Here is a 20,385-nt window from a genome sequence, read left to right as displayed (position 1 = left end):
TCACAGGTTAAGGGTCTCAGGGACAATGAAGCACGCCGACAGACTGTTTGGTCAGCTGTTCAATCAACCTTGTCCACAGGTAAAATCCAACACAACAATTTTAACATGAAAAAATATATTTCTGTGACGTATGTTAAACATGTATGTTATTTAAGTGAGTGTGCCGTTATTTAAGCTCAGTGAGATTTACTTTTGACATTAAACCTGCATATAAATACAATTTTAACTACTGATAGATACGTAGCATCTTATATTATAACAAAAATAGACTCTAAAATGAGAGACAGTTCATACGTCATATTGGATGGTTACCGTTGTTTTTTATCCATGCCGATGCAGTCCAACATGATTTTTTTTTCCGTCTTGACACGTCTGCACAAAATGGACTGGACCGCATCCTGCAGAAAGAGAAAGATTTAGTTAGAGCACATTGTTCAACATACAAATATCAATTCCCGTAGCGTTATTTATCCGTTCGTTGTATTTTCAGGGCCCTTTTACTGTCTTTCCTCCCGACGTAGCCAGCGCCTGTTTTTCAGTGCAGGTCTGTGCAGTAAGACATTCAAACAAAATGCCCCCTGCTGGCAGACAGATAGACAATGCATTTGAAGACAGACACACATACGCAGAGGAAAATCCTCAAATTTAAAGTACAAATCGGGATTTGCATATGGTATGAACATACGCCTGTAAGGCCTGTATGAGCGTTAAGCTCCGACAGAGCGGTCATACAGTTCATAGACACACACACTCGACTCTTTGCTTGTGCACATGCATGAAACATCCACAGACAGCTGTGCCTGGAGCCGCAGACAACACTGTCGTCTTATATTTCCTACAGGCCTTGTGATCTCACAGGATTATGCAATCACTCCCCCATGACAAAGATGCTCAGCCTCGAGGGAGTAAGACTGATTTACTCTTCCCCAGACAAAATATATGTCATACAAGCCTGACACGGCAGACGCCACATGAAGAATATGAGCCAGGGTCCAAAAACTGGTACACAGCTGAAAAGCTCCATTTGCATCACATGTTAAGTCTGTGCAGACGACAGCTTTATCGTCTGCCAACAATCCAGAACACGTCCCCAACTTACAAAACCTGTCTGTGGCCAGGTGCACACACATGCAGACAAACATGCGACTCCACAAAGGCGAACAGAACATGAAGCCTTTTGCTGCCAGTGTGAGAAATTAGACTGCCTCTCTCTGTTTCCTCTTTGTCTCTGTGCTTTGAGATATTTTCCTCTGTCCCAGTTTTCTCCTCTGCTGCTCTCAAGCGCACGAGAGACAAAGACTGGAGGATGAAAACCAGAAGATAGATGGAGGATGAAGTGAAATATTCTCATGTAAAAAATTACCTGTGTCAAAAACAATGAACACGAAGGTGGACACAAATGAAGGGAAGATGGCGGGCGGACGTGGTCAGTCGAATTCTTGTCTCGATGTGTCAGCCCGTTTAAGTCAATCTAAACTCACCATTTGCCATTGCATTTGCCTTTTCCTTACATGAACACACACACACATTTGTACTCATGTCCGTGCGCACATGCATACAAGTGCATGTATTTAAAACAGGTATGCACACACACAAACACATACAACACAACGCACTCTTTTGATGAGTTATTGATCCATTTTCCCCTTGAGAGAGAGAAGAAAAAAAAAGAAGCAACAATTAATCCAGTGGTAAAGAAAATGACTCTTGATAAAACCTATCCTGCCCCATCTTCACAGTCTTCCTTTTCTCTGAGCGCTGTACGCAGCGGCGAACAGAAAAGCTATTCCCCTCTCGCTACCCCTCCATCTCTCGCTCTCCTCTTTTTGTCTCTCCTCTTCTTCTATCCCTCTCTCAGGCGCTGTCCCTGGCTCTGTTTTGTGGCTGTTTCCCTCTGCCAAGTCACATCACTAATTCTCCAGGCGATTAGAGTCCGAGTAGGCAATGTTTATGAGGCAGGTACACTACACACACACACACACACACACACATGGGCACACACACACACACAGTAAAACACACACAGATTGCATTGATTCCATTATCTGGTGCTGTACCAACACCCCCACTTCCCCCAACCCCCAACAACCACCAACAGCGCCTCCATCTATGACCCTCTCCTTTCATAAATCTGTGTCACCTACATACATCACACACAAACACACACACACACACACACACACTCAGACACTTATGCAAGCATGCAGTATCTCCAGCTATCGCTCTTTCTTCTTCTCTTGCATGAACACTCTCTATCACTCTGTCCCCGCCTCCCCCTGCTCTGTCTCAGCCCTTCCCCTCATTTTCATCCTTCCCTCCTCGTCTCTCCCTCTCTCTCTCCCACTCTAACCCCTTACATTTTTTCCAGGCGTTCCGTCTTGCCCATCCTGCAGTCTACGTTCACACGATGCAGTGTCTCTAAATGGGTGTCTAATACTCTGTGTTTATTTGTGTGTGTGTTTGAACTTGCGCTGCAAAGCTCGTGCATCTGGAGGAGAGAGAGTCAACGTGTTCGGGAGGGAGGTGCATGTGTGTGAGGTGTGTGCGTGTACGTCCTTGTGCACTGCTGTGCACACATGCATCTGTGTGAGAGGGAGTGTGTGTGAGGAAGGGAGGGGACGGGGGGAGAAATGTGGATCTTACACACAGCATGAGGATCAAAGCCACAGCAAGCCCAAAGGTGATTAACCTCCCAGCCGCTCTGACCACAACACTGCTGCTCTTCTTCCATATTTCATTAACATAACAGTCGACTTTCTGCACAATTCATCACATATCAATCTAATATTCCAAATATCCACTATCATATGGTGAGCGATAAGTAAGCCATCAGAAATTGTGAAATCACATAGCTGAACTTTCGCATCTTACACAGAAAAACGCCCCAAATGACACTTATCGTGCATGAGAATTTTAAATTTGTTGTGGCCAATAACAATAAACTTAAGAGGAATTAAGGAGAAAATAGCTGTTAAGAGCTGTTAATAGGAAAAAAATAACAACATTATGTTTGAAATGTCAGTATTAAATGTAAAACAAATGCAGGAACTGGCCACGTTTTATAAAATAGCAGTTGGCAGGTGGCTCTATTGTGACGGCTGTATTTCCTCTTGAGTTGGAACATGCCGGGGAGTCGTTTCTTTGTGTGCATACAGAAAAGAGCAGCGCTCGGCAGAGATTGCTGATATATGCTCTTTTTTCCCCTCCTTGCTGGAGCACTGCAACGCAATGCGGATACTGAGTGTCTGAGCCACTAGCCAGACACACTGGGGGACAGAGGGGGTGGGGTGGTGTGGTGGGGAGAGGAGGGGGAGGGGGGTTGGGGCGCAGGGAAGAGAAGGAAGAGACGGAGGAAAAGGAGGCGGAGGCAGTAAGCAAGTTCACATACAGCCCTGTGCTTCAGGACACACTGATACTAATGTCTGAGCCATTAGTATTAATGTCTAATGTTTGCACACTGTCATTATCTACCATGACTACAGAGCGCAGCAAGCGTGCACAGATAGTTAACTTTGGAGATTTTTGTCAGCTGGATGAATGCAAGCGGAGGACTGCTTTCAAAATTAAACAAAAACTAGAAACGTTATGCCATAAAATGCGTCATATTTGTGTAATATGTAATTAAACCATTAAGAGTTCAATAAAAATCCAAGGCTGTAACATACTGCAGTTTAAATTGTATATTTTCAAACCGTTGAACTCATGGTGGGTGGATCCAAGTCTGATTTACAATATGAACAAATTAACACTGTTTTACTTTACAGACAGCAAAAATACCCAACAAAACAACACACAAACAAAATGATTTAAAATGTGAGCGCTATAAAGTTATTTTTTTCTCCTGTTTTCCTGGTTTTAATGTTCCTGATCACATTCCAGCATATAGTAGCCTGAAGAAATGTTATGTGTTTTTGTGCACGGCATGCTAAGAAAGCACCGAAACAAACAGCTATTGATAGTTGGCTCTATACCCCATTGGACTGCACCAAATAACAAATCAAAGAGCACTGCAGAGCAAGGTGGGTATATTGATGTCTGGATTAGCTAGACCTCGACAGGAAACCTGATTAGTATTTCAGATGTTTTAGATTTAAAGTCAGTGCAGAAAACCTTTTGTAGCTTGTTTTCGTGTCATTATAATTATGGACTTGAAAATGAATTTGTTGAAGGAGAAATGTTGAATTATTTTTGATTTGATAATGGATGTGATCTCTACGGTAGTGACTGTCAGTGCATCTCTTTTGTTCATCACTGCAAAAGACATCCACCAGACCTTTAGTAAAATAGACCTTGAAAAAGAAAATAATTTTTTTTCTCTTATGTATGACACACACAAGAAGAGAATATACTCTGTTACATGTAAATAAAATTAAGACCCTTGATTTGTTTAATTTAACTACAGCCCTAAAAACTCTTTGACATCCTTTGCTTTATGACTTTGTCATGTTCATTATGAATTGTCCTGTTAAAAGAGTTAAAAATGATAAATAAAATTAAAAGTCAGTCAATTTTATCACCTTTTGTCCTTTTTCAGGTCAGTCTTTGTACTTACCACTTCAAGAGGCATAAAGGGTGATGGCATTCGTGTGAAGTCTGGGTGACACCGCAGGGAAAGCTAGAAGGTTGTACAGTTATCTCCAGGCTGTTTATTATGCGAAACCATACAACCAACTACCTCACACTGCAGAGCACAGGAGCAGGGTCAGCGCTGGAGTCTCTTCTTCTTCTTCCATGCAGACTTTTCTTGTCTTTTACTTGTCTGTCTTTGTCCGTCTGTCTGTTTCAGAATCAGAAATACTTTATTTCTATTTCTGTCATCCGTCCCTCCCGTCTGTCTCATTTCATTCATAATATCATATGTTTATGATAAAGTTATGTTTCAGATGAACACAAGCATTATGTTTTTGTGTATATTTTTACCAGAACTTTTATCTTCATCATATGAATTAGAGAGTGGGATTTGTCTAGTTCCAAAAGAAATCAAATAAAACATAAAAAGATAAGAAAAAAAACCTACAAGATTAAAGTTTAATATTGTGAACTTAAGGGAATAATGGCTAAGACTGGCTAACTAACTGCACTCTATGCATTTTTGTGGACTTGTCTCCCTCTTGTGGGTAGATGCAGTACGTAGACCCCCTCCCGCCCCCCCACTAGAGGCCAAAGCTAATCCTCACTGTCTCTGAATACAAAGACAAGCACTTAACCTGCAGTTGCTTACTGTAGGCGTCTGCCTGACCTACTTCTGCAAGTGGAGCTGGTGGAATATTCCTTATCCTCAAAGACTGGATTCAGCACTACTGAGCACACTTCATTGTCATTCTGAGGTTAAAGTCGAATACTCCTGCTCTGTTTTCATTTCACTGAACCAATAGTAAGAATCCAGTACTGTCATGGTGTCTGAAGAAGCATGATATTAGATATCACATCTCCAGCTGGTTGAAGGAACAACGTTTGTCTTTGTTGTGTGGATTCTTTACTTGTATACAGCAGTAACTCAAGATGTTTGACCACAAATATTCTTAAGATTTAATTATATATTAAGGTTGCAACTAATGTTTCTTTCTCATTATCAATAAATATGTTGTTTTGTCCAGCTAACACTCCAAAACCCAAAGATATTTAGTTTGCTATCATATAAGACGAAGAAAAAAAACTTCTTTTGCTTGAAAAAATGACTAAAACGACGACTGATAATCCAAATTGTTGTTGATTAATTTTCTGGCGATGGACTAATTGATGAATCGACTAATTGTTTCAGCTCTGTCATATATAATATCATATGTTTATGCTTGCTTCAACTTATTTTGAACATAGTCCATAGTCCATAGGCTGATATAAAAATTCATGTGAAGTGTGAATAATTAAATACTAACTCTTATATACTTTTGCTCAGGTTTAGCGCATTTCTTTCAATTCAATTCAATTTTATTTATATAGCGCCAATTCATAACAGAAGTTATCTCATTGCACTTGTCCTATAGAGCAGGTCTAGACCATACTTTTTATAATATTATTTACAGAGACCCAACAAATCCCACCATGGGCAAGCACTTCTTGGTACCACAGTTCTAAAATTATAGTTATTAGTGTCTTCACAGCTCATGTAGTTAAGGTGCCTCAATATACCTCGGCACCACCATCTCTTAAACAAACTCCCTCAAACCTTGAGGTCCGCTCAAAATCTCAGTTCGTTTAAAACAAGACTTAAAACTTTTCTGTTTTCCACTGGGACAATTAATTTATATCTCTCACTGCACTGTAACTGCAATATAATTTTTAATGTCATAACTTAGTGTTTTATTCAATTTTTTCTTTTTTTTTTTTAAATCTTTTATCTATTCTCTCATTATATTGTGTTGTGTTTCTTTTATATTATGTCTTTATGCCTTTTTATGTCTTAGGTAAAGCACTCTGAATTGCCTTGTTGTTGAAAGGTGCTATAAAAATAAACTTGCCTTCCCTTCCCTATGCTTCAAATCAAGTGATTGTCGGATTGTCTGAAACACCATTTCCAACGGCGGGGGGGGGGGCATCTAAAATGTTTGCAATTTTCTGAAACAAACAAGAGTTGTTTTATTCACTCTTTAGGTGTGTACAACTGAGCACAACACATGAATGCCTTCAAGGAGAGACTGACCGAACGTGTGCTCCATTAGCCCCATTTGTACGATTATCGCGCCTCATCCCTCTCTAGGACAACAGGCTTTTCAACCCACCGTTTCAACTGCGGTCGTTTGGAACAGGTATAAACACTTTTGCCTGTTGTACGACTTGGGGCCCGTTTCACCAAATTTACAACATGCAATCTGTGATTTGGACATGAAATAATTTCTTCTTTTGCTAATTTTGACACCTTTCACTAATCAAAACAAACACCACACTTGTGATCCATGCATGAGCATGTGAGAGCCCTGTAGGACTTGAAAATGTATCAGCAAATTCCAAACAACAATCATTTGTGAAATGTGACACTGCTGCTTTTTGTGATTTGCGTGCTTGCAAATCACTTTTGTGAAACAGGCCTGTGGGTCCTTTGAAGCATTCTGAGACCTTAACCCTTTCTGCATATTATCTCCCTCTCTGTCTCTCTTCACTGTGACTATCACACAAAGGTAAAAATATTCTTCGAAAAGCTATGTGTATTTAAAAAGGCAAAAGTGACCTTCAGGGGGGTGGATTATCATCAAGTGTTACCTAACAGAACAGTGAGCAACACGTCACTGCCATCAGGTCTTAGTATTAACAAGGCCAAACGGTGTTACAGATGTGAAGCACCCTACACATTTTAGCAGTGCTGCAGCAAGGCCAACAGAGCCACAGCTTGTGAACAGGCGAGGCAAACAACTGCTTGGGGCCCCAGGCCATTAGGGGGCCTCAGAGGGCTGAACTTTACTCCACAGCAATGTCTCAAAATGTGGCAACCGCAATGACCCCCTCCCTATTAAACAACCAATGGACTTCTTGCAATGACATCTCAGTAGGAAACATCCCTGAAGAGGCCCCATGTCATTCCCGTCGAACTTGTATGATACATGAAATTTGAATTGAAAGTCAATGAAGGAAAATGAAGAGGAGTTATCCGTCTGGAAGTCAAAAAAGAAAGCAAGACAGTGGTAAGTGGAGCAGATAATGACGATTAAGTTGTATAACAGTAAATAACTGTCTGAATGCTGTTATTTAGTCTTACGTTAACTATGGGGGAGACACTTAGCTGAATAACTTCAGCTAGCATTAGACTAATGGTGTTTATTCTTTCACGTCTTTTGTTAGTTAACCTAACATTAGCTGGCAGAGCTGGAGACTCCAGCCTGGAGTGTGGGTCCAGCTCCACTGGCCGTTACCAAGTCAAGTGCAGCACTCGACTAACTTGCAAGCTAGCAGGCTGAAAGACAGCGAAAAAGCTACAGCAGAGACAGTATTGAAACTTCACACAGCCATTCAACCACGGCAATGCTACCAAAATTAACGTTGTCTCTGCCATTCCTAGAGTAGACCTTTCATATGGGACAATGGAGGGAAGAAAACAGCTAACTGTTGGACAATAGCCTTTTCTGTAACTTAATTGATGAAAGCTGTGTCCGAGCTAAGCTAGGAATGCTATGAAAGCTATTAATAATGGAAGCTATGTCCAAGGAGAACATTTAAAAGTTGAACTTGAGTAATTCTAATTTTATAATATGAAAGCATTTTGAATTAATTTTATTAACATGCTACTATAATAAGTATCATATACTATATCACGTTCTTATCTCTCCTCAGGATCATTATTGAAGTTTCTGACAGCAGCTAAAGAGAAGGATAAAGTGTCCCTCCAACTGCTGATCCACTTTAATTGATAACATATGCCATGCTCTCTAAAGATACTTTATGACAATATATACCCTGTAGTTTTTTTTAGTTTTTTTTGGTTCAGTCAACGTCCACCTCCAGCGGGATAACGGCCACCCAACCTCCTGTCTGTCATGAGCAGGAAGTTACACCAACACAGATCAGTGCTGATACTGATAACTGCGAGTTCAATAAATTTCATTCTAGATTCTTTGACAATATATACCCTGTTATTTTTGTTATATCAGTTCCTGAAGTAAAAAATACTACATTTGAAGAAAAAAAGTTTAGATTTCATATATTTTTTGTTGGTGTCATTATTTATAACATAATGGTGATAAACGCTGGTTGGTGGGGCCCCATGGGAATTTTTGCCTAGGGCCCCAACAGACTCTAGAGTCACCACTGGAGGCTGGAGGTTATTGATACTTTCTACAGTGACGCCTGCAGAAATTACCATGCCTTCTTTCAGCCATAGGTAGGCCAAATATGAGTGAGTGCATGAATGAATGGAAGATGAATAAATGTGAGTGACATGATTTCTGAACTTGAAACTTTGCATTTTCTGACTGAAAATACAGATAACTGTTTATTTTATTGTTTATTTTATTGCTTTTGTGTATTTTATGTATTTTATTTCTTAATATTTTGTCATTCACTGTGGTATTTTATTTCTCTTGTTGTGAAGCACTTTGTACCCTGTTTTGATAAGTGCTCTATAAATAAAGTTTTATTATTATTATTGTTGTTATTATAAATGTAGTATTTTATCTAGATTGTGCCTAGTTAATGCACTGTTCAATGAGGTACATTCAGGGTAATGCAGGAATTGGTTCATTGTGGAGCAGTTTTGAATGAAAAAAGTAGGATCTAATGGGTGAGTAATTGGATGACAATTTGGAGTAACAGCACTATCAAGTCTCTCTCATACTCCATAAATAATGGTGCACACCCACACATTCGACATATAGCTAAGGTGATCTCCTGCAAAAGCAGCAAATTGGCTGTTGTTAGCAGTCAATGGCGGTGTTTTGACACTCGTCCTGTGTACCTCAAGGACTCATTGATTACTTGATAGCTGCTGTGCAGCTGAGTTGCTAGGCCTCCTTTTCAGCTTTGTCAATGCACCAAAAATACAACCTTGTAGTCTTGGACGATTGGGGCCTCACAGACAAAGCTTGATTCGAAAGTGGTATATCCGTGATTCCTCAAAAGGGAACTCATTCTATTGCCTGCCAGGACCATAACTGCATAATAAGATGTATTGCATAGCACAGGTAAATGTGTATAAGATGACGAATGGCTGTGTTAGGTCTTGTTCAATTACATGACAGGGATAAGCCATTTGTAATCAGTCTCAACTTGTAATTTGTAAAAAGATTCAACATTTAACCATTACCAAATGAAAGATGAGCCAACTAAGTGTTAACTTCAAAAGGTACAGCAGTACCATATGCTTAATGGAGACATAGATTGTTTTTTTTTATTGGCCAGCTTCCAAATGCAAACCCATTCACCTCGCCTCTCTCCACTGCCCTCTGCCATGCTAAAAGCCCACCCTCCGCCTACCCTTCATTTTCTTTCTTTGGCCGTCCTCCCGCCTCTTTACGTGCCTCTTATTTGTCCTTCATCAGTGAACATTTCAGGCCTCAAAATCTTTTACAACTTTTTTCTTTTTTTTCTCAGACAATCTCTCTGTTCATACCAACTAAGTCTCCCCCCTTGATCCCCTTGATTCTGCTCCTCCCCTTTTTAAACCTCTCTCACCGTCTCATTCGCAGTCGGATCACGCATGAATGCGGCATGGTTGTGCCAATGCCAGCTCTTTGCCAATCTGCCTGGGTGTGTTTGTGTGCCAATATCATCTGGTGGGAAGCCCCTGCACTGGAGGCCAGGGTGGTGTATAAGCTCGAACCCCGGCTGGTGTCGGGTCGGGTCAAGCTTTGTGGGGATTACAGTTCGGCCTCTTGAGAGAGCAAAAACAAATGAATCATGTTGAGCCAAAGTATATATCGAGGTACGCCTAAAAAAACAAAATATAAATGTGCATTACAATAATCCCGAAGATATTCATACAGCAACATTATTTCAACCCAAATCTGATGATTTACACATGAAAGCATGTGGCTAAAGTAAACGTTAGCAACTCAGTAATCACTTATGACAACATTGTATTAGTGTCCGAAGTTTTTGACGACACACAAATTTGGCACAAGAGGAACAAAATAATGCCATTGCTGAACTAACTAGCAAATACCGAGAAGGCCACGAGAAGAAGGGTTAGTGTTGCAACAGAATACTGAAAAAACATTTGATGCTAAGCTGAACTAAATATATGTATTTTCAAGAAGTCAGCCAAAAGTGCCCTGTTGTTAGTAAATTAAGTGGCTAATTTCCCCAAAAAGAGCTCAGTACAGTTTTTACATCATGCTTGTAACAGTGTTTATGTAAAGCTGTCAAATTAAATTTAGCGGTAATTCAGTTTGTTAATTTAATCTAAATTGTTGTTATCACATCCAATAATGACTCTGGGTATATGGATTATCATGCACATAATCATGTGTTAATCTTGCCTAATAACAGCTGAGACAATACAGAGCGATAACATATTGTTTATCAGTCTACTGACTTACTGCTAAAATAATTAAACTCTTATTTTGAGGGAATATCCATTGCATAAGTTTTAGGTTTTGTATGAAAACTGGCAGCTGAGTCTTATCCATTAAGACTAACTAGAAAATCTCTACAAATGTTCAGGTTTGATAAGAAGGCTTAAGATTTTGATTCATCTGTTGAACTGACAGTTAAGGCACAAAATTTCTAATAAACATTCAAGAAAGAATATAGTTAATTTCTTTGTTGCAAATGAATTGTTTCAATTCATAATTTACAAATTAGCAATTCAACAGAAACACTACGGATTCTCAGGCTGGGAAAGAACTGTAGAGTAAATTCTGAAATCTTGTTGCTTGTGTTCACCTAATCTATATGTAAAATGTACAGCCATATTGCATGGCTTTTAGGACTTGGATTTTTGACACAATCAATCTCAAGATTTGAGAATTGGTGACATTAAAACAATAAACATTCTGTTCTTCAATCTTCATAAATGTATATTAAATACATGAAATTTGTCAACAACAGTGGACAGTTAGAGAGGAAAGACCTCATGGTATTTTACATGAGAAACGTGATAAAAAAAGATAACTGATTGACTAACCGGAGAGTTAATTAATGAGAGAAGATTACTGAAATTACACATCTGCCTCGCAACAAGACATTTCTGTCAATTAAAGTTAAAACCTTTTCCTTACAAAAATACACAAAAAACATTAGGGCTCTGCTGTGAAAGATAAAACAAAGATTTCAGGTGACTCTCCACCACTCATCGTCTTTGAGAAGTGACGCACAGAGAGTATGGCACCACCCAAACAACGTAGGGGCATGGAGGAGCGAAATCTGCCCAGTGACAGCAAATAAACTGTTACCCACAGCTATGAATCGTCTGGCAAGTGCCAGCTCAACAGGAATGCAGGCCTCAGACAGTGGTTCTCAAACTTAGGGCCAAGGACCGCTGGTGGTCCACATGATTTTACAGACGGGCACACGCAGTTTATGGAAACATAATCATTTCTTAATTAATAGAATTCTAAAAAATCCAATGAAAATCAAGGTTAAACAAACTTAAACTACGGTTTGTGACTATGTGATGAGAAAAACTATTATATGGATAGTCAAACAAACAGATAAACACACAAATAAATGAATAACGTGTTTAAAATTCACATTTAACTTCACTAGAGCCAACAGCAGGCTGTGATCATTACTTTCTCAATTCTATTTATAAGAAAGAAGTCATTTAGAGACAGGTGAAGAAGCCTAAGATTACATGTTTCTCCCCTGTCGCCCTCAAAACTGGATCTGATCCGGTGTAGCGAAGACTCGAACCTGAGATCCCCATCAATGCTAATGCACCTCTTCAGTCGGATGGCAGCTTGGTGCAGGGCCAGGATAACTATCTGCTACTCACAAACCATAAATTATTAGCTCTCTCAAGATAGAATGAGATGCTGTAGTGCAATTTCTCCCAAACCCCCCTTTTTCGCCCTGCTCGTACCTTATTTACAAAGGCAGAAAATGTTACCATGGGAACACACTACCAGGCAACCTCAGTGGCTTGGCATGATGCCCAATGGTTGCTAGGGCACTGTTGTCAATGGCTATTGGGTAGTGTCGACCAGTCTCCTATGAGTAGGAGAGGAGAAAGTGTGTGTATATTTGAGTGTGCGTGTTCACAAATGTGCACAATGCACACAGCACGTCTCAGCTTACAAAATGTACACTAACAATTTAATGTTCTTATTCCATAATGAGGGCTTTTATATGCATACAATATGTAATTATTTTAAATAATAGGTACCTATTTGAATTGGTTTTCTTTTTGTTGGTTTGACAAATGATGGGAGGCAGCTTTGGTTGGCTAAATACTCTAATATTTTTTTTTGGTAAAATGTGTGTTTGTCAAAGAGAAAGAAAAAGAGAGCACAATCATGCAAGCAGTTATGTGAGGTCCCATATGCAATTATGTTACTTAACATACATAATGGCTCTCCAATTTAGTCTTCTTTCAACAGGTTTGATTATATGATAGCTAACAGTTGGGAAGAAATAAGAACAAATAATAAGAACAAATATGTGTTTATGATGAGAGTAAAAATAAAAGGGACAGGAGGAGACAGAAAAAGACTGTCAGAGAAGAAAACGAAGCTGAGAGACATGGAAATGTTAGTGTCTCTATGTATACTTGGAGCTGACGTTCTCCATCACTAGCTCTGATCTCTCAAGCTGTTTGCTCTCTCTCTTTCATTTCAGTGAGATTCACAGAGTCTTTGTTGGTGTAAACGGGAAGAAACAGATGTTGCCAAAGCATTTACCTCACAACCGGGATCTAGTTTGAGGTTTTTCCCATGGCTCTCTTCTCACTGGGGAACTTCTATGGTTGACCACGGCATTCCTGAAATCAGTAGAGCATCATGCAGATTATTAGCATACCACAGGATAGGAAGGGAAACATCAATAAACACTTTGAGCCATGAAGTTGGGATAGGTAAATAAATACAGTGAGCCACCCAGACACAACCTTATCTGGGCTTTCATCCAGGCCACATAGTCTAGTAGGGCCGTTTTCAGCAAAAACCATCCTGGACTCAATCATGAAAGAATACTACAAGATAATTATATCATAATGGACCTATCCCTGATTAGAGATTAAGCACTCGGCAGCACAAAGAACTGAATAGAAACACAAGCATTATTGACGGAGGAAGCATCAAACATCGTGTGCAGAATATGAAATGGATTAACAAAGTGGGAGATAATGGTGAGAATGAACAAAGCATGAATGAGAGGGTGGTACAAAAATAAATGTACAGTGGAGACGGTTAAAGTCGATGGAGATGAATAATACATTAATAATGCTGGAAAATACGATCCAACATTATAAATTAAACAGCAGTGAGCCAAACAAATGAAATAATTATGACACGGCAACACAATGAAAGACAAAAGAGATGGAGATGTGCGGCTTTTGTGTTGGTGTGCGCTCATTAATTCCCACATGTGTACGTATATATGGGTCTATGCGTTCCTGTCTGCATCCACTTAGGGAAAGCGGGTATTGCCTGTGGTGCATCTTATCTAATATTACCGAGAGGAAACACAGCCTCTCCCACTTGCCTCCTTTCCCCCCAGCCCTTTGAACTCAAGCCGCTGCTGGAGATGCAATCTGACTGAGCACAGCATGTCCTGAAAGGAGGTCAGAGGGCAGGAAAAACAGTCTGGTGTCATGGCAACTTGATGCCACCAACCAAAAATTTTGAGTGGCGGGTGGGGCTGCATAAAAGGTTGATCAACCTGCCACAGCTTGCTGAAGGCGGCGTTATCCACTCAGATAACTGAATTAAACATTGAGAATTAAAGGATAAAGTATTTCCATTGTAGCTAAAGCCTGATATATTTTATTCTTCTGTGTCACATAGCTCCATTCTTGTCCACAAACTATTTAAAACACATCAATGAGCCACACTGTTGCACTGCGTGACATGTTCCTTAATTACCATGAACATGACCACTGTAGTTTATTTTGAGTGATCCCCACATACATGGTGGCGTAAATACTCACTAGCGCATTCTGCAACTGAAAAGAGTCCCTAACAAACGCATTATTTACTCCTCTGTGAGTTTCATTTGCTAAAAGCTACAGTAGCCTTTTTTTTTTAATCTATGTATGTGTTTGTGACCCATTTTTAAAGATTTACGTCTTTAGAAGTAGCCAATATGCTTCGGGCCAAAAACCACGGACAGTGCAGGGAAGTTAGAAAATATTGAGAGAGAAAGACTAAGGCCGCGTCCAGGCCGACTTTGGCTCTGCATGAAAAAACATAGTCCCCTTATTCATTCTGCAGCAGGGGTGCCAACGCAGGGGGGATCCAACAAAAGAACGCAAGGTTGTATGGCAAAAAAGTTGTACTTGGACAAACTTTCAATATTTTTAACCGATGCATGGTTTCTCATTGTTTTTCTTCAATATCACTAAGTAATTGATGCATCATGGTGCGGGAGTGTTCATTTGTGCTTTAGAACGGAACCACTGTCAAACAATCAGAACATAGCGTAAACCTTTTATTTCTCTGATTCACCGCCTTTCTCCTACTGGCGCTCCCTCTCCTTATTCACTCTCTATGTTGCTCGACCACAGCTGTCTCTCTCTCTCAAACAAATGACAAACCAAAGGACGCTTCGTGGTATCACTATTTTTCAGCATAGACTGCAAGCCAGACACAGATGTTGAAGCTGATTACACAAAATAAACCAGGCAAAGATGCAACTGGAGTTGTTGGAGTTGCCAGTTTAAACCTACAGTTTTGCACTTTAATATGTAAACTTTTGTTTACATTTTGTTTTGTGCTGCATTATACAATGACATACAGTTTATCAAAATAAAATGAACTCAAATTAAATGGTCAATTAGATTTTTTGGAGGAAAATTAATCGTTTAGATTAATCGATTAATCTGTAAAATAGTCAAGAGATTAGATAGAAAAATAGTTGTTAGTGGCAGCCCTACTTTTGACGGCCCGCAACGCGACATTGTCCCACAAAATGCTGCAGTGGCCAATCACATTGCGCACATTCCTGGTAGATTACTTTGTAATGTGAACGGCGTAGTTCTACTGTCTACTACGTGACTGTTGCGGCGAAAGATAAAATAATTGCAGCGGTGAACATTTTTCAGAGTGTCTCATAGTATTATAAACCAGTGTTCGTCTTTTGATGTCTGAGCCTTCAAAGTCACACATCTGTTACTCAAGCTGGACTTCCTGGATTGTATTTCATAGCTCACCAGTACCTGAAGCAACGCATCCCGACCAAAGCAGCCCATTGCGCTGTTTTAAGGCAGAGATGTTTTTGGTCTGAAAGGCCGCTGACGCATTGTTGATTTTTGGTTTTATATGGCATTTTTCAACAGTAAGAAAAATATGGAATATTTCCTTTCGATATATTCAACACATGTTCATATATTACATTTTATTTCTGTATAATGTTTTTGCTCTGGGCTTTTAATACAGTACCACATTCTTTTTTTATTTACTTTTTATTAGGTTTTGTTTTAAAGACCACATATAAACAATACATTGGGACACAAAACCATACTTAAAATATATAAAAATAAAGGGAAGGATCCATCTCTTAAATAAACAACAAAATCTACATATATATATATATATATAAATACTGTATATACATACATGCACACACACATACATACCCATACATATATATACATACACATATACTCTTTGAACAACCACCAAATTAAATTCCTCTCATTTGTTGTACTATGACTATGAGTACAATTTAGCAAACCTGAGAAATGAACTGCAGCTGTAATTGTGTCGCCTGCCGGTGCCAGCCATATACTGCCTGTGTTTTCATCTCACTCCTGAGGTGTTGGATCAATATGGAATCCAGGTTTCTTTGTATGTCATTAGTTTGTTTGATGCTTGATCTGAGACCTCTTCAAACCTTCATGTTTTCACCCGCTGAAATCTCTGAGTGTGTGATCACAGGTGTGTCTGTCTGCAGTGTGGGTGTGTGTGTATATTAACCTTTAGATCCAGTTACATATAACAGGTTTGTAAATGAGCATTTTTAGCCTTTTTTTCTTTGCATATATGTGTGTGTGCACGTGTGAGGGTTGTACAAAACGTGCATGTGCTGCATCTGTATGGGTGTGCGTATGAGGCTTGTGTGCGGAAGGTGTGTGTCCTTGTGTTTGTTCAATGCGGCAGAGAGTGGAGTAGCAGATCAATAGGAAACAAATGAATTCAGATCAATATTAAGCCAGAGAGTGAAGGAGAGAGAAGGAGAGACTGAAAGCAAGTGAGTGGGGTGATGCGCCACAGAGGAGGAGGAGGAGGAGAGGTGGGGTGGAGGAGGTGATGTGTTATCAGCAGCACAGCGACTAACTGTACACTTGGGAAAGACCACTCATTTCTACAGCCCAAACCTCAGCGCTTTGAGGTCACCGACGGTTAAAATGGATGGTTAAGCCTATTTTTTTGTTCGAGACCAATCTGCTGATGACTGAGGTGAGAGGGTCATGGCTGTAAATAAACAAACCTTGATCTCAGATCTCACAACAGCAACATCTGCCACTGTGCACACAGCAGTTGTCACTGTGAACTTTGGCTTTTTTACTTCTATTCCATGAATAAATAACACTTTTCTTTCTCACCAAGCTGGATAAGATCAAAAAATCTCATTGTTTTACTGCAAGGTTTGGAAAGTACTGACATTTAACACTTTGGTTCAAACACAATTTACACTACAATGTGTATAAATGTCAGTAGGGCAGTTATTTTCATTGTTGATAAATCTGTTGAGCATTTTCTCCATTAATCGATTTCATTTTGTATATAAAATGGCAGCAATAGCGAAAAAAATGTCTATTATAATTTTTGTGAGCTCAAGGTGACGTCTTGAAATTGCTTTTTTTGTCCGCCCAACAGTCTAAAATCCAACGATATTCAATTTATAATGATATTAAACAGAGAATAGCTCTCATCAGATTTGAAAAGCTTGAATCAGAGAATGTGGCACTTCGCTTGAAAAATTATTGAAATTAATAATCAATTATCATGGTTGCAAACAGTTGCATTAGATCGATAAACCGATCAATCAACTAATTGTTTCAGCTCTAAATGTTAGGTTTTAGTCTGGTTTGCACTCACAAAAAACTAATAATTGGGTGAGCAATACATACGTGATGGATTGCAGCAGTATCGATATCACCTCTTGGACTTTTACTTTTATGAGTGTCGTTAAGTATTTGTGGTATTTATACCAGTTACGTGGGTTTACGATTTTTGCTACATTTACTGTATATTTCCAACATTCATTATCTCAGTATCATTTATCAGCATCTATTTTTTGGCGAGATATATCATACCAGAGCAGTGATTCTGCCTATGCTGAAAAAATTCTTTTGCTTCGGAGTATCACCTTGAAATTGCAAACAGGATTGCTCGGCTTTGAGTATCTGCTCACCTCTCAGTAGTGAGATCAAAGAACCAAGAGCCATTTGGGAGTCGGAATTGAATGAGACTTTGAAGTGATAGTGGCGAAAACAAACACATGGATGCTGAGTGCTTGTGAACGGGCACTCTCCACTTCCAGCTCAAGGTTCCTCGGCTCTTGAGATGGATTGCAATGATAAATGCCTCAGTTAGCTTTGAGTGCAGCATCTCTGATGCCTTAGAGAAAATACTGTATGCTGTAAGCGATATTGTTTAATTGAAGAGGATACCTATAGCAATGGATTCCCCAGAATTCACTATTTGGACTTGAAAAGGAAGCGTGAATGGCGCTAGGGACATTGAATACTATCACACTTATTATAATTTGCGCACTGTGCATTTTTACTATTCCAGTGGAAAATTTGGCTATATTGATAATCAACATATGCAGTAAAATAACACAAAAATGTGAGAGGGATGGCTGAATAAGCAGGTGAAACCCTGCAATATTGGCATTGTAACACTGAAAGCATTTTACTTTATTCATTGAGACTATGCTCTCCTGTCATTAAAAATGGATGAATGCTGACATATGATGTAATTCTCATCATTATAATCATCAGGGCTTTAAATCCAACTAGGGCTGCAACTAACAATTATTTTCATTTTCAATTAGTCGTTTGGTCTCTAAAATGTCAGAATATAGACAAAAATGCTGATTAATTTTCTTTCAATTGACTAATAAACTAGCTGTTTGAGCTCTACATTATATGTTAGGTAGTATAGGTAGTATAATACCTTCTAGCCATATAATCTGGATTTTGGCTGTAGCCATGACTCTATCAGACAATGTGAATTTTCTCTCACTTCATATGCATCAAAGCAACAATTCGTCTGTCAGCCAGGTTTCAGATCATACATGACATTGTCTTAAAATATGTTTCTCTTTGCTATATAAATGATACCATCGCTTCATATGAATCATTATAAATTGCATATTTTGTAGCACCCCATGGACCCAGTGGAGTAAAGGAGGGACTGGGTGAGAGGAGTTGCAGCAAGCGACAGCTGCCTCCTGAGTCAATCTATCTATCGGACTTGGAGAATAATGTCTCAAGCAGTGAGCTCAGCAGTCCTTCAACTACATCACTGTCACTCATTTCACCCTTGTTGAACTCACACTACCATTTTCACCTTCGGCAATTTCGCACCATGAGTTAAGTTGAGAGACAGTGACCATGGATACAAACGAGATAAAGAGGAACGCAGAGAGAGAGAGAGATAGAAGCTGCAGATAAAATGTGAAATGTGTGTGCATGTGTGTCTGTCTGGGAAAAATGAACATTAGAGAGAGGAAAATAAATAGAGAGATTGTATGTAGGACTGCAACTGATGTTTATTTTGATCGTTGACTACTCTGTTATTTTTTTTATTGTTTGATCTACAAAGTGTCAGAAAATAATTGAAAAATGCCCATCACAACCTCAAGATAACATCTTCAAATGGCTTGTTTTGTCCAACCAACTGTGTAAAACTAAAGAGATTCCATTGACAATGATATAAAAAGAGAAATTCCTCATGTTTGATAAGCTGGAACCAGCAAATGTTTGGCCTTTTTCCTTGATAAATGACTTAAACCATTGATCGATTATCAAAATTGTTGTCTACTAGTTTTCTAACTTGTGTTTTTTTTCTTTTCATGCAAAGACTCATTCTGTATTTTAACTTAAGTGATAGAGGAAGCATAACCGACAGAGAGAGCTAAAGACAGACAGAGAGAGAGAGAGAGAGAGACAGTGAGAGATACCTGAGGCAGTGATGTAGAACATCAACTCCAACCAGACAGTCTGCTAAAAAAAAAAAAACACGGAGAGGCAAACATCGCCATGTCTCTCAGCTTTTCTTCCTCTCTCTCCTTTTTAATCTGACAGCCCCCCCCCCCCGACTCTCTTTCTCCCTCTTTGTCTCTCCGTCTCTCCCTCTGTCCCCCTGAGCTGTGTTCTGTGTGTTCCATCCCCACCTCCCTCCATCTCCCTGCCTCTAATGTGCTTTGGCGTGTGTTACCCACGGGTGCTTGCACGCTGCTGCCTCCATCCTAAAGCCGGGTCAGGGGGGCAGCTGAAGCGGCGCGATGCTGTCTGTGACATCATCAGTCACTGCTATTACTCACGTCTCACCTCCCCTCACTGTCTGAAACTGCCAGGGCTTTAGGTGCTTGGTGGCGGGCCGGGCAAACACACACACACACAAACACACACATACACACACACACAAACAAACACGCATGCAGATTTACACACATGTATATTCTGTAATTTGGAGATTTTTGTTACCTAAAATAGTTCAGTCTCATACAATTGCTTTGTCATAGTAGGTGTCAGTTTCTGAAATGTTTAGTATTTTTTATGGAATTAAGCTCTTCACTTAATAATTCAGTTGGCTAGTTTTAACCTCAATGGACTACGAGATGGGCATG

At 39.5% G+C, this 20,385-nt stretch overlaps 1 long non-coding RNA gene across 7 annotated transcripts in view; it reads right to left on the bottom strand.

Annotated features, from left to right (window-relative positions):
* The window catches only part of LOC122864903, a 32,318-nt gene that overhangs the window by 973 nt on the left and 10,960 nt on the right, over positions 1-20,385 (bottom strand). For all 7 annotated transcript variants that reach the window (XR_006375345.1, XR_006375343.1, XR_006375341.1 and 4 more), the window contains 2 exons: positions 13,266-13,345; positions 313-398 (listed from right to left, as the gene is read on the bottom strand). This is a non-coding gene — a long non-coding RNA (uncharacterized LOC122864903). The remainder of the gene's footprint in view (positions 1-312; positions 399-13,265; positions 13,346-20,385) is intronic.

The sequence above is a fragment of the Siniperca chuatsi genome, linkage group LG17 (assembly GCF_020085105.1).
Source record: "Siniperca chuatsi isolate FFG_IHB_CAS linkage group LG17, ASM2008510v1, whole genome shotgun sequence".
NCBI lineage: Eukaryota > Metazoa > Chordata > Actinopteri > Centrarchiformes > Sinipercidae > Siniperca > Siniperca chuatsi.
This window is presented reverse-complemented; position numbering and strand designations above follow the sequence as displayed.